This window comes from Gymnoscopelus braueri, assembly GCF_963280865.1.
Source record: "Gymnoscopelus braueri genome assembly, chromosome: 21".
Taxonomy (NCBI): Eukaryota; Metazoa; Chordata; class Actinopteri; order Myctophiformes; family Myctophidae; genus Gymnoscopelus; species Gymnoscopelus braueri.
In genome coordinates this window covers 44,433,839-44,458,231 of record NC_137623.1, presented here as the reverse complement: position 1 = coordinate 44,458,231, position 24,393 = coordinate 44,433,839, and the positions used below count along the sequence as shown (strand labels likewise).

At 41.7% G+C, this 24,393-nt stretch overlaps 1 protein-coding gene across 1 annotated transcript in view; it reads right to left on the bottom strand.

Annotated features, from left to right (window-relative positions):
- The window catches only part of LOC308077018 (catenin delta-2-like), a gene marked incomplete at its 3' end in the record, with an annotated part of 629,209 nt that overhangs the window by 460,434 nt on the left and 144,382 nt on the right, over window positions 1-24,393 (bottom strand). The window lies entirely within an intron of this gene.

The window sequence follows — 24,393 nt, the reverse complement described above, 5'->3', positions numbered from 1 at the left end:
GATTGGAACCTTGCAGACCGATCTATTCTGTCTGTGATGACAACAAGGAAACCACAAGCTTCAAGCCACAGAGGGAAGGAGCAGAGCATGCGTTTTCCACAGAGCATGCATGGTCACCAGCCATGAGAGCAGCACCAACAATGTCACCATGCAGCAGCAGAGGTGACGAAATCGACACCATACAAACAACAAGAGACTTTGCCACAGCAGGAGGACAAGGCACAGAGAGCCACAGAGAGCATTTGAGAGCCACTGAACTGGGACCCACCAGCCCAATGGAGATCACTGCCACAGAGAGACATGCTGCACGTGAGAGACACTACTGGAGGTTCGTGGAGATCGCTGTCAGAGACATAACCAAATGGACCCGTACGCCAAGTGAAGATGGAGGAAAGAGCCAGGAAGACTGGAAAACTATTATTCAATATCTAACTGAAAATATTTGTTCATACTGCCTAATCTCTGGCATATCAACGTCTGGGGTGAGATAAATTAGGTCGTGAAAAGCGAGCCCTCCGTGAAATTCGGAAAATACCTGTACTCCGGTGCAAAGTTGGTGAAAGCCAAATTAGGAAATTAGGTCGTGGAAGACGAGCCCTCCGTGAAATTCGGAAAATACCTGTACTCCGGTGCAAAGTTGGTGAAAGCCAAATTAGGAAATTAGGTCGTGGAAGACGAGCCCTCCGTGAAATTCGGAAAATACCTGTACTCCGGTGCAAAGTCCTTAAAAGGAAACTAGGTCGTGTAAGGAAACTGTCAAAATCAATCCGTGAAAGGCGGTCCGAATTGGTAAATGAATCTGTATGGAGCCCTCAGTCTTGAGAAACAGAGATTTAACATACAAACAGAGATAGATTTGACATTATGAGTGAGAGGCTTTCAAACCTAAAACAACCAGGTCTATTAGTCTGTAATATGTTTCATGTGATATGTTTGATATTTATCTGAATAAATTAATATAGGAATTTTAGATAAAAGCTGATATCTAAAAGAAAAAATTAGTCAACTGGGCATTGGCCATAAATGTGGAAATATTTGTTTTGACTGCATAGTCTCTGGCCTTTTAACGTTTAGAAGGGAGAGAAGTGTTTAGACACGCGTATCGCCCCAATTAGCCAGCGTGCTAAGGGCCCTTTGCCTTGAAAAACAGAGATTTAATGTCCAACCAGATAAAAGATTTCACATATACTAAATTCTAGAAAATGAGAGAGAGAGAGAGCTCTACAAAAATGGTTGAGTAAATATATAGCTATATCAACATGTAGGTAGGAAAATGTCTATTGATTTGGCATTCTATAAATCACCTGTCGTATGTACATGAATATGATTATTCATGTACAAAAAGAAAAAACTCTGGAATGTAATGGATAAATTAGAATGCCAACCTGTTCTTCTATCATTTCTGTACTATCTAACTTTATCTGAACTAAGAAGGTTTAAACTCACAGCAGGGGTCTTTAGTCAACCACTCTACACATGAATGTGCTAAATGTAACTCACCTACAGCTGTAAATGGAACAGCTGATCTGAATCCTTCATGCTACTGTCACTGTCTCAGCTATGTGTATTTGTGTAGCTATGGTTGTGTCTCTCTTATATTTAGTCCATACCTTATAAGACCATTTAGAAAAGCCTCTTTGGTACAATGTGGAGTATAAAGAACTGTGGTAGAGGAGGTTTGAGAGGCTTGTGCCCCGAATGGGCTGTTGGTCAGGCCAGGAGGCCTGGCTCTGAATGATCTGTATGCTGTTGCTCTCTGCCTGAATCTTCCTAATAAATGATCAAAAACTTCACCTGAATGGAATATTATTATTCTATTACATTACCTACGCACATGCGTAGGCGCACACACACACACACACACACACACACACACACACACACACACACACACACACACACACACACACACACACACACACACACACACACACACACACACACACACACACACACACACACACACACACACACCCCACTAGCGCCACTTGAGAAATGGACTTTGAAGCAGCCACAGGGGGACCCACAGAGATAAGTACTGTATGCATAAACGCACAAACATTACATTATGGAAAGGAGACGAATTCACATAAACGACAGGAAGAGAACTAAAGACTATAAATATCTCTCCGCTGTATATTTCTCATAAGGGCCGGAGAAGTATCCACTCGTGGACAAAGTTTATACTCAAGCATATACTCAAATATTAAAAAGTCACTGTCCAAGGCGTACATACATATTACAGTCTAAACCAGGGGTCTTCAACAGGTCGTCCGTGACCCCTAGGGGGTCCTCAGATATACTGCAGGGGGTCCGCCAAATCTTTGTGTGATATGATGTTTTTTACATTAACCATAGCATCCCTTTTCTGAGGAGAAATTTTGGCAAAAATAGCAGATCTACAAGCTCACAACGCCTCGCGCTGCGAGGCGTTGTGTGCTTGTAGATCGGCTATTTTGGCAAAGAGTTTTGGGATAGAGGGAAAAAAGAGCAGACGAAGTTAAAAAAGATCGGTTTAATATGCAACAACATTTTATACAATATAGAGGGGGTCCCTGCTTCATCTCTCTCTCAGCTAGGGGGTCCTTGGCCTGCTAAACATTGAAGATCCCTGGTCTAAACCGTCAATGTCTCACCACTAGCTGAGCCTTTGCAATATATAGGCAGTCTCACCAGTTCCCCTAAGGGACCGACATAATTATTCTTTAAATCCACCCTAAATTAAAAAAAGAGAAGGCGTAGGCATTGATGGAATTGACCTAATCCCTGTGTGCACTGGGATATAGCAGTGGGTTTTTAGGATAAATCAATAGAGCAAAGAAAGTAAGTCATCCTATTGTATCCTAACTCATATACTGGACTGTGGACGTGCTCACGTGCATTGCAGGCATGTACGAAAATGAGCTTTTAAAGACATGAATAAAGCCTAGAGATGAAACTATACTGTGCAAAATGCCACTATACTTCACATGTCATACATACAGTGCGTTGTGTGCTTGTAGATCTACTATTTTTGGTGAATGTTTCCACCAGAATATAGGGATGCCGGGGTTCAAGTGGTTTTGTGTCTCTACTGTAGTGAGCCGAAGGTTAAACTTATGCATAAAAACACTGATACACTGTGTACACGCACACGCACACGCACACACACACACACACACACACACACACACACACACACACACACACGCAAATATTTGCACACTGAAACCTAAGTTGAAGCCACCCCGGACGGTCTTTCCTCTCATTTTCAAAATGATATTAACCTCAAGCCTTTCCAATGCACTGCAACATCCGCGAGTGAGTATATGATCCCTAGAAGCTCCTCAGGAAAAAAAGACAATAAGAAATGAAAACAATGAGGCGTCGCAATAAATCAATTTTATTCTGAGCACTTCCTTCATTCGGGAGCACACTGCCGGATTATTGCTTTGCGAAAGTCGGCTGCTGATATATATGGGATGGATGGAGATTGATGGGTAATGATGTCGCTGATAGGCGTATTGAAATGTCAATTTGAATTGTGTGCGTGCGCGCGTGTGCGTGCGTGCGTGCATGCGCGTGTGCATTAAGCCACAGAAATATGTTTTTGTCCATGTGTAAATGCTGGCACCCCTGTGCTCCATGACACCAGACCAGTAGAATTAGGACCATTGTGTGTAGTGGCTCTCAAACTTGTCATGTCAAACACTCCCAAAATTGTATTTGGCCCGCGGATCCCCATCTGAAAATATTGATTTGAAGATGTGTTAGGTGATCTACAAACTCGTTGTGAGCTTGTAGATCAGCTATTTTCAAATGCCAACTATATTGGGTTAAAGTGATTAAACTGATTTGTGATTTTGATGCTATACTATCACAATTTTGCTCGGTACAGTGGGAGCTATACAGACAGTATCAGTACAATGGACAATGGCAGCTATACAGACAGTATCAGTATCATGGAGAGGAGCTATACAGACATGGGCAGTGGCAGCTACTGTAACAGTACCATGGACAGTGGCAGCTATACAGACAACATCAGTACCTTGGACAGTGGCAGAACCAATATTGTCAGAGCCACGGTAGGGCTGGGCAATTAACCAAAAATATATCGGAACAGATATTTAGAAATAATAACTGACTTAACGTTGCTCATGTAGGTTAATTGAACAATCAAAGAGCATTTTATTTAAATATAGTTTTTTAATAATAGACTAAATTGATTATTTAGGTTAATCACTTCACCCTGTATTATATTTCGTTGAAATGATGGTGATATTGATTTGATAGTCTTATGGCCCAGCCCTATCCTATACGGACAACAACAAGTGGGTGGTTCTCCAACCACTCACTCTCCTCCTTCACTGAACTCACCACATCTGACCTATCCTCCATAACCTCAGGCATGAAAACATCCACCTGCATCCTCCATCCAATACCATCCACCCTGTATTCATAGCCTGGCTCCCCTCCCTCGACCATCACCACAGCCACCCACTCAACCCTCACCATGTGCCTCACAGACATAAAAACCAGGATGCAAAAAAACTTTCTCAAACTTAAAGGAGAATTTTGGACTAAAGTTTTCTTACCTTTTCTATGACGTTATGATATCTTAGGATGAATGGTACAGTAGAACATTTTCATAACTCCATCCCTGAGCCGCCACAGCTTAAAAGGTGCGCGGATAGGCCTTAGGTTAGATCACATATTTTAATAGTTTTTTTTTTCCTTTTTTTTGGTGAGATCCGACGTTCATAGTGACTGAACACTATGCAACCAAAAAAAATAAAAATAATAATAAACAGAAGTCTCGCTAGACGAGATTGAAATCTCGAGATTTCAATCTCGTCTAGCGAGACTTTTTTTTTTTTTTTTTTTTTTTTTTTTGGGACAGTGTTCTGTCACTATGAACATCAGATCTAAAAAAAAAAAAAAAAAAAAAAGCTATTAAAATATGTGATCTTCAGGGGTGGAGTTATGAAAATGTTCTACTGTACCATTCATCCTAAGATATCATAACGTCATAGAAAAGGTAAGAAAACTTTAGTCCAAAATTCTCCTTTAAGTGCAATAAATCGGAAATTCTTATCATTGGCCCCAACTCCCTCACCCGCTCCACTCAAGACTTCTCACTTAACGACGACGGCTCCATTGTCACACCCTCCACCCGCGTCCGCAACCTAGGTGTAATTTTTTACCCTACCCTTTCATTCCTCCCCCATGTGATCCACATCATCATAACAGCCTTCTTCCACCTTAGGAACATTGCCCGTCTCTGGCCCTCCCTGACACCAATGTTGATTTTGACAGCAAATTGTTTTTTTGTTTGTTTTCTAAAGTAACGCGTGCGTGCGTGCGTGCGTGCGTGCGTGCGTGCGTGCGTGCGTGCGTGCGTGCGTGCGTGCGTGCGTGCGTGCGTGCGTGCGTGAGTGAATCAAGCCTCTCCACCTGCTTCTACCATATAATGTAGGCCTACTTCTGCATACACACACACAGACACACATGTGCAGACATGCGCACACACACGCACGCTCAACACACGCACCCACACAATCAACTGCACACAAGGTACTTGTTGTTTGTCGTATCTTATGGTTGATTACTGTGTTTAACTTCAATGTTTAACTTACTGCTTGTTTATTACTTTAGGTGAGAACCTTGTATAAGCCCTATATGGGTTTCCTTTCTCACCTGCACTTATTTCTGTGTTGTGCGAATAAATAAATCAAAATTAAATAACTGAATAAATCAAATGTGTGAAGAAGCGGGGGTGGGGGGGGCAGTGTGTGTTCGGGATGTATATCTGCGTGCAAGTGGTGGACAAAAAGCATGTTGTGTGTGTTTTTCTATCTTTCTGTCTAAGCTAAGCACCGTTCACCTACGCATTACGCATGGGTCAAAGCGTAACAGTTAATCACTCCTTCCCATCACCTTCATCACAAGCTAAACCGAAGAATGAGGTGGCTAATGTAGGAGAAGTCTCTCAGTGGGTTCTGGGTGTCGTGTTAGTGTCGGCGCTGTAGGTGCGAAGAGCAGCTTTTTAGGAGACACGTTTATCAGATTGAAGGCCGGTTAAAAAGCACTTTAGCTTTTAGCATTATCTTCCCTTAATGGGAATGAATGGAGGGGGAGAGGGCCGGGCAATGGTGTGCGTGTGTGTGTGCGTGTGCGTGTGCGTGTGCGTGTGCGTGTGCGTACGTGCACGGATGTTTTCTTCTCAGTTTCCTCCTGCCTTTGCTGTTGCTATCTTCACAGACAGCTTTGTTTCAGTTTTTCAGCCTCATCTCCACTTCATTTCCTTCAGTAGGTGAAAATGTGCACGGCATCAGTCGGGTTCTAGTCTAATAATTGTCAATGTTTTCTCTAAAAAACATCTTTACACATAACAACAGTGTGTAAAGAATGAAATGAGACCCTCTCCTTCCATGACCAACACAGATTTCTTAAAAATGTTTTCTAAATCCTTACAGTTTTTTGAAAAAATAAATAAATATATATTTTCAAGATTTTTCAAAAATAGCAGATCTACAAGCTCATATCGCGGCACTCGGTGCCGTGCTATGAGCTTGTATATCTGCTAGTTTTGAATAGCCAAAGAAATCTAAAGTGACACAGATGCGTGCCAGGTCTTAATGGGTTAAATAACGTTGTTATTTATTCCCCGTTTAATGCCAGGGAAACAAATACATCTTCATTATGAAACACAATTGTTCCGAATCTTCAGCTTGGTAGGCTGCGGATAACTAACACACCAGTATATCCAGTGGAAATTGATGTGTCACAACAACAGATAAACCAGTACCATCTATAAATGTCAACTTATGCCGATATGTCGATGGCAGTCCATGAGGCAAATATCGTCCGATACCAATATACACACATAGCGTACTAGAGAACACCATATATTCAATCTCTCTCTAGACTCTCTCATGATCATGATATAGTAGTATGCCAAAGTCCAGATGCCGCTCTGCTCTGCTGCAGTGGATTGAGATAAAACTCCCTAGAAAGGTTCTTCTCACTTCATACTTTGTCCTGGGGATTATCCATATGTAAACAAAGGAGCTAAGCCTTGTGTGTGTGTGAGAAGAGAGAGAGAGAGAGAGAGAGAGAGAGAGAGAGAGAGAGAGAGAGAGAGAGAGAGAGAGAGAGAGAGAGAGAGAGAGGATGGGAGGAAGAGAGAGAGAGAGAGAGAGAGGAAGAGAGATCATGATATAGTAGTATGCACTTTGGTTGCTGTCTTCATACACAGTCACAATAGATGTTTTTTATTTATTTATTTTTCGTTTCCCCACAACTACACCGCGCACACGCACGACCCATAACTGGCATTGAAAAAGAGAGAAAGAGTGAAATGTCAACAATTCCATTTGGGAGTGACACATTGGAGCAGTGCATTGTGGGCAGCTAAGTTCACCGTGAAATGGGAATAGACTGTTAAGTACACGCACGTACGCCAACGTGCACACGCACGCACACAGGCACGCGCGCGCACACACACGCACGCGCGCGCGCGCGCCCGCACGTACACTGTTACACAGATTGTCTGCGTGCACATTATGCGTGCACATCCAAACAGACACACAGACAACCACATGTAGAGAGAGAGAGAAACATGTCTCCAACTGTGTTATCCTGCACCAGAGGTTCCCAGACTTTAAGCATTGCAGGGGCTGCCATGAGTGGTTAGTGAGGCCGCCTGGGGAGCCAGAGCCCCTGGTTGTCCCAGGTACAATTCCAGACCAGTCCAGCATTGTGTCAATGTGTCCCTGAGCAAGACTCTTAAAAGGAAAATTCCGGACTAGCCTTTTCCTTACCTTTATCTGATGTTATTATATCCTAGAACGAGTGGTACAGTAGAACATGTTCACAACTCCATCCCGAGTCCACCGCAGCTAAAAACGTGAAAGATGGTCCTTGCGCTAAATCGCACATTTTTATTGCTATCTCAAAATGAGATATCTGACGTTCATATTGATAAAAAACTCTCCCCAGTGTTAATGTTAGATGCGCCCCTCCCTCCGGAAGTCTCGCAAGACGAGATTTCACCCGTGATTTCATCCAAGTCCGCTTGTAAACACTACGGAGGCCCATTTGGGACAAAAACACTGTGGCGAGGTTTCTGTCATTATGAACGTCAGATATATAAAAAAAAAAAAAAAGGAATTTAGCGCAAAGACCATCCGCTCTCACGTTTTTAACTGCGCTGGACTCGGGATGGAGTTATGAAAATGTTCTAACGTACCACTCGTTCTATGATATAAAAACATCAGATAAAAGGTAAGAAAAAGGCTAGTCCGGAATTCTCCTTTAACCCCTAATTGCCCCCCCCCCCCCCGAGCACCGCAAAGTAGCTGCTCACTGCTCTTAATGATAGGATGGGTAAAATGCAGAGGACAAATTTCACTTATTTGTTACAGTGACAAATAATGAAGTACATCTTACACCCCCTTCTACATCCCAACTGGGCCACACTGAAGGCATCAAAACATGCACAAACTAGAAAAAGTGCTCCTCGGAGCACAAGTCTCCGCCAGGTCAGGTAGGTTATTATGGCCTCCTGGTGGCTTTATAATAGGCCAATGTGAAAAGGGTGCCATTTCTTCTTAGGCCTTTCACGGCAATCGGACACTGCATTCATGATTTTGTTCCAACAATGTGGTTTGCTAAATTAGACCTGCTGGTGGCGCTATAACAGGCCAATGTGAAAAGGGGGGCATTTCTTCCTCGGCCTAGTGGGAATGTGCGTAAAAAAAGTCACGGAAATCGCACACTGCGTTCATGATTTGAGGATTTTTTTCAAAACGGACCTATTCTGCAAACTTTGAAAGCCAATAATAGGCAAGTAGGGTGGAATATGAAATATCGGACAAATCCATCTTGATCACATGACTATAGAGACACTGTGTACCGATTTGCGTGTTTTTTGGACAGAATCTGAAGGAGTAAGAGGAAAACATTTGTTTTTACAAAAGTCAGCCTCCTGGTGGCGCTCTAACAGGCAGATGTAAAAAATGCAGGGCAAAGGTTTTTCCTTGGCCTCTAGGGAGTGTGCGTGCAAAGTTTCACGCAGATCGGTGCAGTTATAGGTACAAACGTGAATCGGCCTGTTATAGCGCCACCATGAGGCTGATGTGAACGTTTTCAAGTGGCATTTCTTCCTGGGCCAAGTGGGAATCTACGTGGATAATTTCACGGAAATTGCATGCTGCGTTCATGATTTGAGGCATTTTGTTCAAAACAAACCAATCCTGCAAACAAAAAAGCCAATCTTAGCCAATCAGGATGGAATATGGAAAATCGGACAGATCCGTGTTGATCACATGACTATAGAGATACTGTGTACTGATTTGTGTGTTGTTTGGACAAAGTCTGTAGGAGTAATATCCAAAAATGTGTTTTGCAAAAGTCGGCCTCATGGTGGCGCTATGACAGGCTGATCTGAAAAATGTGGGGCAGAGGTTCTGCTGTGGCACCCAGGGAGTGTGTGTGTGCAGTTTCACAGCGACTGGGCCAACGGTGGCGGAGATTAGCTGTTAACAGACAGAAGGACGGACGGACGGACACACAGACACACGGACACACGGACACACGGACACACGGACACACGGACGGACAGGGGGCAAAACATACTCTCTCGCCATGCCTTTCGGCCTGGCGGAGACAATAATCACAACAAATGTAACTAAATATTCAAGAGAATTAGAAATTAAACTTAAACCACACTGTGACAACATTTTTATTAATTGCAGCAAAGTTAAACATAAGGCGACAGAAGTATCTGAATAGCACATTTCAGCAACGAGGCAATTCAATGTGTTTTATAGTGCTTTACAAGGACACACGCACAGGCTCACTGGCAGAGAGCCATCATGAGAGAAGATATGGGGGAACACGCTGTCATAAGTAAGCCACGTCAAATTAAAGAAAATTACCATCATTAAAATGACTGACATTGCAGCTGAAGTGCATTTTTTGGTACATTAATTGATCTATTAAATGTATGTGTTTTTTGTATTAACCTTTTACGGCAGTTGACGTACGAAACGTTTTAATTGCATGCTTGAAATAATTACAACGTAATGGTGTAATTATTACATCCATTAAACCACCATTACATTTTTCTTCTCGCAGCACCCCCTAGAGGCAGCTCAAGCACCCCCCAAGGGGTGCAACTGCTAAATTAGTTAATAAAGCATCACAATCATTTTAACCCCTTTATCCAAATTTTATACTTTCGCTATTAAAAAATAGCAGATATACAAGCTTGTATATCTGCTATTTTTGAACATTCTTGAAAATGTGTCAACATCTTTGAATATATTTGTGACTCAAATCTTTGCTTCTGGGGGTCCCTGGAACAAAATATTTGGAGACCCCCAACATATCATGTTGGGGGTCCTTGATATGAAAATATTTGAGAACCACTGCCCTTAGAGGCAGCTCAAGCATCCCAAGGGCCCCACTTTGGAAAAGCCTGTCCTAATGACTTGGTCTTGACAAAATGCTATGTGACACGTAGCGATGTCTCTGGTCTCATTCTCTGTCTCACCAGGGGCCCACAGGGTCAGTCCAACACACTGCATCTGTGGACCTTCCTCGCAGTTTCTCTGTCATTCTCATCCAGTGGTGTAAAGTAACTAAGTACATTACTCAAGTACTGTACTTAAGTAAAATGTTTGAGGTATTTTTTAATTTACTGGAGTATTTCTAATTGTCAGTACTTTTACTTCTACTCCATTACATCTCAGATGAAAATGTTGTACTTTTTACTCCACTACAATTATTTGAAAACTTTAGTTACTACTTTGTAGATTCTGATTATGTCTATCCGTCTGTGTCGTCTCCTTTACAACCCTCACCACATTACCAATGCACTCCCTCTGGGCGCATGATAAACATGCTTTATGGTCTGATTTGTATTTGTGGCGTGCAGCGGTGACAGGCGTTTCTATTAAGACCCAGGCTGGAGAGAAAGAGACAGAGTCAGAAGAGGAGAGAATATTGTCGCCGTCAGGCAGAAACCTTGTATCTCCATGTTTCAGCTTTTTATGTCATAAGTGAATGTCCTACTTAGTTATAGTACAGTGTCACACAAAAGTATAGCAAAATAATTACCAATCTACAAGCTGTTCTGAGCTTGTAGATTGCATATTTCTGCCATTAAATTTCTTTTTAAAAAACACAAAAAAAACAGGAAATACAGTAAAGGTGTGGGTTTTATAAATATTTAACCAATTAAAAGTTTTAACAAGTGTGACTAAACAATAACTACATTTGGACCATTCAGCACACAAGTTCTTATATATATATATATATATATATAAATATAAATATATATATTTCCATTTCCTGAAATTAACAGTTTTGGACATGTGAGGTTTCCACCCGACAGTGACAATATAATTTAAGAGAGGGGAGGTGGAGGAGGAGAGGGGAGTTGCAGCGGGGAGGGGAGGTGACAAGAGGCAAAGTGAGGTGAGGTGAGGTTTTTTGGGGGGTGCATGGGGGGGGGGGGGTGCTCGGGGTGATGAGTGTTATACGGTGCCTGTCAGTTATTTTGTCAGATCACTGTTCGAGAGAAATATCAGCTCGATGAAAGCCTGTGTGTGTGCGTGGAATGCGTGTGTGTGTGTGTGTGTGTGTGTGTGTGTGTGTGTGTGTGTGTGTGTGTGTGTGTGTGTGTGTGTGTGTGTGTGTGTGTGTATGTGTGTGTGTGCGTGTGTGTGTGTGTGTGTGTGTGTGTGTGTGTGTGTGTGTGTGTGTGTGTGTGTGTGTGTGTGTGTGTGTGTCAGGGCAGGGATGTGTACGTGTTGGATGGTTGGCTAGTGAAAGTCGGATGCCATTGATCTCCCTGCATCTTCCACACAGTGTAATTGGCTGTTTGGAGTTCAAGGAGCAAATGACAGCTAATCCTAGGCTGGACTAAATGATCATTGACTGATTGCTGATGACATACCGTTAATTACATGAACCCCAGCATCCCTATGCTGTGTGTGTGTGTGTGTGTGTGTGTGTGTGTGTGTGTGTGTGTGTGTGTGTGTGTGTGTGTGTGTGTGTGTGTGTGTGTGTGTGTGTGTGTGTGTGTGTGTGTGTGTGTGTGTGTGTGTGTGTGTCACTTGATGGACTGCATCGTGAGTGTCTGGATCTCCTGTTTTCGGCATTGATGTTTTGTGTAGATGGGGGGAGAGACCCCGATCAATGGTATAGGGATATAGCAAAGTGTATATAGGGTTTAAAACCACTTTAACCCTATTCTGAATCCCTATTCTGGGGGAGAACATTCAGCAAAAATTGCAGAGCTATAAGCTCACAATGTGTCATGTTTGATTGATTGATTGATTGATTGATTGATTGATTGATTGATTGATTGATTGATTGATTGATTGATTGATTGTTTTTTTTATTGAAAAATCGCATGTACATTTGATGACAAAATGCTGTGACACGTTGTGACGCCTGTTCCCAGCAAAGAGATTTGGTGTATAGGGAAAAGAAAGAACGCACCAAGTACAGTTGCAACGCAAGATCTGTTTTACGAAGTGTAGATGGTTTAAGTGGTTAATTACCAAATTCCAAAATACTCCTAATGCCAGCAAACAATTGCTTTCCAAAAGTGTTCCTTTTTATTATGATTTTAAAAAGACTTAAAATAGTGAAAATAGCAGATCTACAAGCTCGACGTGTCGTGAACTTGTAGATCAGCTATTTTCGCTACTTTTTGTGCGACACTCTTCTATGGTGAAGTAGGGCATTAATTTACCCAAAAAATAATAATAATAATTAAAAGTTGAAATATGGAGATACAGACTTTGTGCCAGAAAAACATGACCACCTGTTAACCGGAAAATGTTTGACCTTGGGATAGAGCTGCGTGCCAGCACAGCTGTAGTTAAACAGCTTGTTGGAATTATTCTATCAAGGGGACTGTTGTTGTCCAGAGCTATTTGTTGTAAACTTAAGCCGTTGTACAAACACCACAGTTGCACTTATATCTGAAGAGGTTCAGCTCAAACACCTGCCGTCAAGTAGTGTCACTGCTAAAATGTGCATTACGTGAGGTTAAAGGTTAGGGTTTAGGCATATAACAAGGTATATTAACAGCATGTTATTCAGACAGATGCCAGGTTGAAATCATTTGTTGACCTGGCATCCTATAGTTTGTAGAGTTTCAACATACATATTATTATTTTTATTTTTTTAATATAGACTGATCCTAGATTCTTGGTTTACTTATGATCCTATATTACTGAGGCACTACACTGTCTCTATGTATTTATCTTACTTATTATAACCTGGATAAAGTGTGTTTGCTAAATGCCTAAATTGTACTTTTAAAATAGTAAATTGTCCACTCTGCAGTGGGTGGTCAGGTCCGTTTCATTCATTTGACATGGTCTCCTGACATACTGTGATTAACTCTGGCAGCACTGCACCATGAGCCGCTCTCGTTTAAGCTTTGGCAACGTTGCACGTTGTTGGCACTTTTCTACCTATTGGATTAACCCATTAGGACCGGGAACGCATCTTTGTCATTTTCAAAAACTCAAATAGCAGATATACAAGCTCATAGCGCGGCACCGAGTGCCGCACTATGAGCTTGTAGATCTGCTATTTTTAGAAATGTTTTGGAAAATGTGTGCAAATCTTTGAATGTATATATTTTTTAACCGAACATTTTTAACAACAAATCTTTGCTTCTGGGGGGGGGGGTTCCTGGAACAACATATTTTGACATGGGGGTCCGCGGCCAAATACATATCATTTTGGGGATATAAGTTTTTTAAAAAAGGATTTAAAAGACATTTGTAGAATCCCCAAAAGCAAAGATTACAAATGTCTGCTTTAAAAAAGTATATATATTTTTAAAAAATCACGATTTTTCAAAAGTAGCATATCTACAAGCTCATTGCCGCGCTATGAGCTTGTATATCTGCTATTTTTTAATAGCCAAAGGAATCTAAAAATGACACACAACAGATGCGTTCCCGGTCCTAATGGATTAAGTCCGTTGGTCCAGCGGATAAACGGAGGGTTATTAAACGGCCCACTGTTTTTTTGGGAGGATGCATTTTTGGGCCCCTTCCAGGGAAAAGCCCACAGAAAAGCCTTAACAAGCCAACGCTGTGAGCACTACCTGGGAGCATGCATGTGAAAAGAATTGTATTTTTTTACATACAAACGGGAGTCAAACTAAATGGGGAAATAAACCAAGGGACATATTTTTGTCGGTGCCTTACCCATTATCCCTAAACTTCTTTGCCATTTTTTACTATTTTTAAAAACATTTTCAAATAGTTCAACTAGCCGATCTACTGTACATCGACACGTTATGAGCTTGTAGATTGGCTATTTGAACTATTTGAAAATGTTTTTAAAAATAGTAAAAAATGGCAAAGAAGTTTAGGGATAATGGATAATGGGTAAGGCACCGGCGAAAATAGGGCCCCAATACTTCTCCCCTATAAAATTCGGGTTTATACTCCTTTTTTCCCTCTACACCCAATCTCTTTGCTGAAAATAGCGGATCTACAAGCTCACAACGTGTCACATTGTGCTTGTAGATAGTCTATTTTCGCAGAATCTTCACCTACTTTTTTTTTTCCTATCCCACGACTTTGTAACCGTATTTTTCACCCAGTGCCAATTGCCAATAGCTTGTAATCCGGGCGCTTCTCTCCCTCTGCCAGCCTGGGCAGAGCCCCGGACTGAGCTCATGCTTCCTTCAATGCAGTGAGCAGGCCGCTTCTTATCACCTGACAGGGGGGAGTTTCCCCGGTAGGACGTAGCGTGTGGATTGGAACACGTTATTCCAATCAGTTCCTTTCCCCTCCATCAGGCACCCCGGCTGACCAGGGGGAGGCAGTATAGAGACCAGGATTACTGCATGTTTTTTGTGAGGGTACCTACCCTAGGGTGTCACACCCTAGGTGAGGCCCTTTCGCCAACCTCAACTAGGGTATGGGCACTGATGACGCTGAGGAGAGAACACGACTCCCAGCGCCCACAGCGTCCCCGGCAGGAATCGAACTCGGGACCTTCTAGCTGTGAGGTGACAGCGCTATCCAACTGCGCCACCGTCACCCTTTTTTATTTTGCCTACTTTTTTGCCAATGTTCGCATATTATAACATGCCCAGAATTAGGACGCAAGGGTTCATGTGGTTGACAGTCTTAGTAATGTGTCAGACCACCACATAAGCCACCAGAACAGCTTCAACGCGCCTTGGCATAGATTGTAATGGAAGTCTAGTAACTGTGGAGGGACGGAACTAGGCATGTAACGATTCACTCAACTCACGATACGATTCGAATCACGATTCGAGGTTCACGGTACGATTTCTCACGATTTTTTTAGCACATTTATTTTCCAGACAAATTACTGAAAAACCTTGATTATTTATTTTACAAAAATCATGTATTTTTTAAAAACTATATTTTCTCTTATCCTCTTTTTAATATATGAAATTAAATAAAGCCTTTTTATTCATGAGGTACATGCATTAACTGACACATTAAGACATATACTTTTTTATTTGTAAAATAATAACTTTAAATATATAAGTCTATAAATAATAAACCTAAATAAATAAATGAATTTTGAAACATATATCCCAGATGAAATAAATTATAAAGAAAACCTCTTCAAATAAACAAACTAAGGCTTAAGCCTTGGGATTTACAAGTCATTTTTTATCTATGCTCTACATTCTCAGCATTCTGTATACAACAACACATTTATGTAATAAGGGAAACTGTTTTAAACTGCTCCAAATGAGATTAGATAAGAATTAATTGATTAGTAGTATCAATGAAATTCGCTATATATCTGAAAGACAGTGTTGAAAGGAGTTTGACGTTGTCAGCGGTCTGATACAATTGTTAAATTATTAAATTAGATTATTATTCATTGCACTCTACAGCCGCACCGAGGCGCTCCAGAATTAGACGTTTTCATTAGAAGCCTATCAGTTGTATGTTTCCTACAGAGTTTAAATCAGACAGCTAGCAACGTTGTCAGACGGAGGAGGGGGTAAACGGTATAGTTTGGGCTATTCATCAATCAAATAAACATGTTTGCATGCAACGCACATTTCTCTCTTTATGCAGTGCGATCCTAGTTGTTTAGATTTCATAGCCTGAGAGGACGTGAACCCCACTCTGCCGTTCATAGCCTGCCGTTGAGTGAGTGAAGAAGAGAAGAGACCGACGCAGGCAGCTATGGTGGCCCTGAGGGGACAAAATAGTAGGCGGATAACAAGGAAGGGAGTCTGACTCGATTGCGCCCTCTGCTGGTTGCATCGCGATGTCATATTTTATTGCATCGATTTAAATCGTCACCACTTTGAATCGATTTAAATCGATATACGATAAATCGTTACATGTCTAGGAACGCCATTCTAACAAAGGATATACGCCTCATATCTGATGTAATCCTAAATCTCCCTCAGGTCTTCAGCTGGATTGAGATACGGTGAGTGCAGAAGGCCACAGCGTGAGATATTCATTTTCATACTCATCAAACCATCCATCTATTCAGCTCTCATTCCCTATGGACGGGGCATTGTCATCCTGGAAGAGACTATCCTCCCATCGAGTCGAGTCAAATCATAATCTATTCATAGTACATTTTCATACGACAAGCATGGCCTCAATGTGGTTCCAAATTAAAAACGGAATATGCAAAGATCAACGATGACAAAACGTACTATATAGGAAAAAGATGGATCTGGAAGAGTTGGTTAAAGGGATAGTTCACCCCCAAAATCTATCAATTAGTCACCCCATGGAGACTTGAATTCATGGATATATATATATATTTTTTAAATTGTCGCATTCCTAAGCCAATAATTTGATGACCGGCAGCAGTTCCGGTAGGAGACACAAAGAGTCTCCTTTGTGTCTCCTACCGGAACCACTGCCTAAAGGTCCGCTGGTCATCAAATTATTGGCTTTAGGAATGCGACAAAAACAAAAAAATGTCCATGAATTCAAGTCTCCATGGGGTGAGTAATTGGGGGATAAAAATATGTTTTGGGGTTAACTATCCCTTTAAGGTTTCCCTTACATATTATATCACACTAATGCATGAGCATCAGGGTCGTTGAAAGTGCACTTTCAAACACCTTCTATTTACTGAAGTCTTTCACATAGACTGAAAGGCAGAAGTCACTGTAGTCACTGTTGCTATTGAAACATATTGAGCCTTGAGTCTTTTTGACTAAGGCTCCTGCCATCTGTTACAGATGCTATGTCTATGAAAAGAGGGTTCAGTGTTGGGGCACAGAATGATCTGTGCCCCAACACTGAACCCTCTTTTCAAAGTCATAGAGCTTTTCCTTTTGACATGTTGATACTAAATTGATGTCAGCTGGGTCTACTCTTTTTACTATACTAATCCATTCAATCTGGGAATCTGTGTCATTTTAGATTTTTAGCTATAACCATTATTTTATACTTTGGGCTATTCAAAAATAGCAGATATACAAGCTCATAGCTACGAGCTTGTATCTGCTATTTATTTATTTTTAAATCGTGAAAATGTGTGCAAATCTTTGAATATATATGTTTTTCTAAAGCTAACTAAAATCTTTGCTTCTGGGGATTCTACAAATGTCTTCTAATCCTAACAGTTTAAAACATATTATGTTGCTATAATATCAGTGGTTCTCAACAAAGAAATCATGTCAAGGACCCCAAAATGATATGTATTTGTCTGCGGACCCCCCCATTTCAAAATATTTAGTTCCAGGGACCCCCAGAAGCAAAGATTTGAGTAAAAAAATATATATATTATATTCAAAGATTTGCACACATTTTTACAATTTTATTTCAACAATAGCAGATCTACAAGCTCATAGCGCGGAACTCGGTGCCGCGCTATTAGCTGGTATATCTGCTATTTTTGAACAGCCAAAGAAATCTAAAAGTGACACAGACACGTTTCCCGGATTGAATGGGCTAACTATGATATTACGATACTAAAAGCATAATTGCATCAAGCCAGCCCACCTTTACAGGAAGCATTTGCTTTATGTTTCTCCAACTGTTTTTGTTTTTTTTGTCACCCATCTGTATTTCAACCCTGTTCATTCCCACTTAGAAATTGAGACAGGAACAAAGACATTGGCAACAATGGAGGTTCAACACCTGTTAGAATTGGTTTGGCCTGGGATCACAGCGAGACAAGTGGCTATTGTCTCTCCACTCTCTGCGTGTCTCTGCTCCACTGATAGATTCCACTAGGCTCCCTGTCCCCCCCCAGAGAATGATACAAAGAGACTTTCCTCTCTCATTAAAAGTCTTCCCCTCGCCTTCCACTCCCTCTGTTCTCTCTTCATCTGTCCTCTGTGAAGAAGTACTCGGATATTTTTTTTTAAGTAGCAACAGTGGTGTTCAAATGTTTTACTTAAGTAAAAGTATCAATACTGCAATGTAGAAGTACTCTGTTACAAGTAAAAGGCCTGTGTTCAAAATGCTACTTGAGTAAAATACAAAACTATTGGCATCAAAATATACTAGTACCAAAAGTAAAAGTACAAAAATGTTTGAAAATAGCCGATCTACAAGCTCACAACGCGTCGCGATGCGACACGTTGTGAGCTTGTAGATCGGCTATTTTCAAATTGCCAAGGTATAAAATAGAGCTGCAGTGGTTAATGTATGTTTTATAATGTAATAATGTTCTTCTGTATTATGCATATTTATATATTTCTCCCTATCCCCCCTTTCATTTCTTTTCCTTTTCTCTTTCTTTCACTTTGGTTGTCTTAATTAATTATTTGTTTGTTTGTTTTTTACTTTTCTTATTCCCCCTAAATTGCTGCTGTCTCACTAGGGAGGCCATGTGAAATATTGTATATATATATTGTATTGTGAAGTATGATGCACTGCTGTGCATAAATGTATCGTCTCTCCTGATAATAATAACAAAACAAACAATAAGCTGCAAAAAAATAGCAATATAGCAATACCACAATATGAATATATTATTGTGTAAAAGGCCTGCATTATTATTACATGTTTTCTATTTTTAAGTACAAAAGTATTAGCATACAAATATACTTAAAGTACCAACGTAAAAGTACTAAAATATGTAAAACTGGTAAGTGGTTTGTGTATGTTTTGCGATAACAATTTAAATGCAAAGTAACTTGTAATTGAAGTTGTCAAATAACTGTAGTAGAGTAAAAAGTACAACATTTATCTCTGAGATGTAGTGGAGTAGAAGTATTAAGTCTTGAAAAATGAACACACTTGAAGTACCTCAACAATTTACTTTTTGAGGTTTACTTTACTTTTACTTTAATTTAGTATTTCCCTTTTCTTTCTCAATACTTTATATACTTCAGTTACTAGTTACTTTGCAGATGTACTACAAAACATACAACTCTATTTTAGTTATTATATGGACTGGACTGCACATTATGTTTGAGTTGAATGCACCACTTGAGTAATTCACACCTGTTTATTTGTTTTCACCTGAAGCAGTGCATTTGAGTTATGTTTATGGCCTTTTAGTTTACTACTTATTGAATATATAATGAATTGTTTCCCTGCTTAACTGTTTATTATATTAATATTATTTGATGCTTTAAGTCATTACATTGACATGATGACTTGATGATTATGAATATTGATTACTTATTTCTTATTGCAACCCTTTTTTTCAATTATTAATACCCACATATTGTATTTCTGTTTACCTTTGTACAACACACAACAACTTCAGTAAATATACCACACCGTGGTTAAACCGAGCTCTCTGTCTCTGCCTCCACATTCTTCCTTATATGGTCAGCCTGACACGTGACCATTGCATGCTCACCCCTGTCAGTGACTCCCACCTGAACAATATCCCTAGAGACATTCCTTTAACTCAATTCCTGCCATACACGCATAAAGTCGTTCTATTAAATAGCGCACTTGCCCGCCAACACGCATAAAGTCGTTCTATTAAAAACATTAGGCACGCTGCTTTAGGCACCGTAACACAGCTCTGGGATGAACATACACCGTCTGAAGCTACGTTGCACTTGCAGATGCAGAATATTGTTGAAGAAACTAAGGAGCCTTGATTTCCTCAGGGAGGGGAGGGGAGGGGTGGTACTGCTGAGTACAGGCCGTCTCCCCATTGGCTAAAACGGGGAAGTGTCCCCATTGGCTTAAAGTAGTGAAGGACAGCCAGGACAGCCAATGACAAATAGGTGTCGCGGATGACGATGTCTCAGTCTGTTTATAGAGCAGCTTTGCAGCTGCTAAAAACGTCACATCCACCCCGCCCTGGCGATGGGATTTTCAGAAAAACGGCTGTAACTCAGTTGCTGTTTTTTTGCATTGAAAACCACTGTTTTCAGCGGGCCCCAGCCCCAAAATGGCAGATCACGGTTGGAATGTTGTGGTTCGTCTGAATACACAGATCCCTCCGCCTACCACTTCCCTCCGCCTTTTTTGTTTTTTTGGAACACAATGTCGCCTCCACGGCGTTTCAAATATCATCGGATGAAGGTAATTACGCTGGCAAGGGGATGACAAACGATGTTTAATACCTTGGCGGGTGATGTGTTAATGGCTTAAAAATAGCTGATCTACAAGCTCACTTGTGACCTTGTAGATCAGCTATTTTTGAAAAAAGGTTGAACTTTTTTGAAAAATGTGGGTCCTTTCCCTTTAGTACTTAAGTATTAGTAAAGTATATTTTGATGCAAATACTGTTATTTTTTTGTTCTTAATTCAACCTTTATTTATACAGGTGAAAATTTACAAGCACACAGTGCGTCGCTTCGTGCCGCACTGGACTTGTACATCTGCTATTTTTAAACAATTTTGTTACATCTTGAATGTGTTTGAAAAATGTCTTTCCCATACACTGAAAGGCAGAAGTCACTTTAGTCACTGTTGCTATTAAAACATATTGAGCCTTGAGTCTTTTTGATTGAGGCTCCTGCCATCTGTGCCCCAACAGTGAACCCTCTCTTCATAGTCATAGAGTCAACTGGGCCTACTCAGCATTTTACTATACTAATCATGATATTATGATACTAAAAGCATAATTGCAAGGGCACGGCACGGTGACGCAGTCGGTAGCGCTGTCGTACCCTCACAAAAAACGTAGTAATCCTGGTCGCTATACCGCCTCCCCCATGACAGCCGGGGCGCCTGATGGAGGGGAAAGGAACTGGTTGGAATAACGTGTTCCTTCCACGCACTACCGGGGAAACTCCCCCCTGTCAGGTGACAAGAAGATCAGTTGGCTCTCATGCATTGAAGGAGGCATGAGCTCGGGTCTGGGCTCCCTAGGCTGGCAGGGGGAGTGTAGCGCCCAGGATTACTTAGACAATTGGCACTGGGTGAAGAAGGGTTGCAAAATCATGGGATAAAAAAATTAAAACACTGTTCATTCCACTTAGAGTTGAATCATTTTGAAAATGTGAACACAAATCTTCACTTCTGGGAGTCCCTGGCACAAAACATTTTCAGATGGGAGGTCCACGGCCGCACACATATAATTGTGGGGGTCCTTGGCACGAAAACGTTGGAGAACTACTGATTTAGAAGGCCTTTTGTATACAATCGGCCTCAAGGTCTTAAGCCACCACACTTCAGCCCCACAGGTTCCATTGCTAGGCCTGGGAGAGATTCAACATGCCCGCGTTTTAAATATTTTATGCAGCACTGACAACCCAGGCGCCCCGGCCATTGAACCCAATGGGGGGGAGGGGGGAGGGGGGGACGAGGGCGAGCAAGCGAGGTCCTGGGGCGAGCGAGCGCCTCACCTCTCGGGGCAGATTACACATGCACGCTGTCCCCCGGAACAAGAACCACCAAAGGTGCAGGAATAATAAATCTATATCTCCCCCGCAGCTGGCAGGTTGTATCACAGCTCTTACACACAGATGTGGAGCGAGAGAGAGAGAGAGAGAGAGAGAGAGAGAGAGAGAGAGAGAGAGAGAGAGAGAGAGAGAGAGAGAGAGAGAGAGAGAGAGAGAGGGGGGGGGGGGGGGGGGGGGGGGAGTGGGGGAGTTCAGGCCAGGGTCAGGTCAACACACCGAGAGACAAGGAACAACAGACTGACAGAGATGCATTGTGATCGGCTGGATAGAGAGCAGGTGGTTCTCAAACTTCTTCATGTCAAGGACCAACAAAATAATATGTATTTGGTTATAAAATGACGAGCTATGTTAACTTTTTAACTGCCAGTTGATAGTGTAATAGTGTGCCACTGCTGCCAGCGAAAAAGAGCGATTTTACTGTACCTTTGAAAAATCATGGAATATCCTCCGTGACCTCCGTCCTCACGGAGATCGGGAGATTACACGCACAGGGTTCTCGTATAGGGGAACATTTTGTATCCGCTCGCGTGATCCATTGCACAGCTGTGGCCATTTGAGTGACGCATGTTTTATGCCGTTAAGCAAGAGGAACTGAGATATAGCCATTTCCCCACAGGGAATAAACAGGAACTTAACAAGCTATTCTTTTTTTAAATCTGGTCTGCCGTCATCAGGCAGTGAAAGCATCATTCATAGGGTAGCAGCGCCATCTGGTGGAAAACCAAAACTCATTCAAACTCGTCGTTGGCAGGAAGAATTCGACGAGAATTCGACGAGGAAACGCGTCCGTGGCAGGCAAAGCATTTAAAATCGTAATGTCCCATGTACCATTTATATGCAAATTGGTACCGCAATTATCGAAAAAATGATCTATTTTCACAATAAATCAGCCAATATTGCACTTAACTGAATAAATAATGTGTCTAGACCTATGTTTTGGGGGTCACATTTTTACAAATTATTTGCCAAACAATTGTTTTAGCCATCTGGAAAATTATTGCTTACAAATAGCTTTCCTCACCAACGTGTTCATAAAGATGTCTACTAACACCTCTCAATTAGTTCCAATCCAACACCTCTGGGGGAAACTTCGTTGGGAGCCAATCAAAGTTGAAAAGACCTGGTGTGAAAAACTGGAAAAATATAAATTGGCCATAAATATCAGCTTATGTGCAATGCGCTTATCAGCTGTGTAAGGACACCTACATGCTTCATCATTGGTGTGGGGAATAATTTCCAGGTTTTCACAGCAGGTCTTCTCAACTTTGATTGGCTCCCATGAAGTTCCTTCCCAGAGGTGGTTAATGTATGTGTTTTAACCAGCGCTGTTTTGATATAATATCAAAATATGCAAAAAAATATATTACTAGCAACTGAAAGCTGGAAGTAAAAAGATTTACCTGTGAGATGTAATGGAGTAAATGGTGAATGGTAAATGGTGCGCTTTACCTAGATTGTGCATTACATTCACCCATTCTCACACACACATTCATACCTGCTCATCGGGAGCAATTAGGGGTTCAGCGTCTTGCTCAAGGGCACTTCAACACTAACTCTTCTGGGGGAGCCCGGGATCAAACTGGAAACCTCACGGCTTGCATCCGGCCGCTCTACCGGCCACTCTACCCCTGAGCCACTGCCGCACCAGTACTGCCGGAGTAGCAGTATGAAGTATTGAAAAATGTAAATACTGTTGTTTTGGGGCAAAAATACCCCTCATTCAACTGCCCACAGCTATGGAATGGACGATCGTGGCGGCACTACGTCTTTTAAAGCGACCGGCTGGTCGATCGTTTTGAAGAATAATATTCCATGATTTTTCAAAGGTGAGTGAAAACACTCGAAAATCGCTGGCACTGGCGGCTATAGACGATGTTTTCGTCTGGCACTGAATGATTAATGGGTACAGTACTAAGTACTGTTCACCACTACTTGGCAAGAAGGGGTAACAGTGGAAAGGAGGCAGGGAAGAAGAGAGAGAGAAACGCAGAGACATCGGAGGGGGGTCTGGGATCAAAGGTCAGGAGGTCAGCATGCAAAGAAGATGTTTCACACAACTGATGTAAAATTAACAGAGAGAGAGAGAGAGAGAGAGAGAGAGAGAGAGAGAGAGAGAGAGAGAGAGAGAGAGAGAGAGAGAGAGAGAGAGAGAGAGAGAGAGACTTAGGAGAAGAGGGAATACGAAGGGATGAGAATAAGAAGGGAGGATTGGATCATAAAAAAGAAGGGAAGATGTGGAGAGATAAGTGGGGAGAGAGAGAGAGAGAGAGAGAGAGAGAGAGAGAGAGGGGAGAGGGAGAGGGAGAGAGAGAGAGAAAGAGAGAGAGAGAGAGAGAGAGAGAGAGAGAGAGAGAGAGGCAGAGCAGGATAGCACACATACAGTTCAGTTCAGTTCAGGCAGGGTGACCCTGGGGTCATGTGAAGACAAGGTGTGAAAGAGGATGAGACAGAGAGAGAGAGAGAGAGAGAGAGAGAGAGAGAGAGAGAGAGAGAGGTGATAACAGGGGGATTACAGCTCCAGGTTTCAACAGTTCCACTGACATTTAACCACTTAAACCCCATAAGTTGTTGAGCAG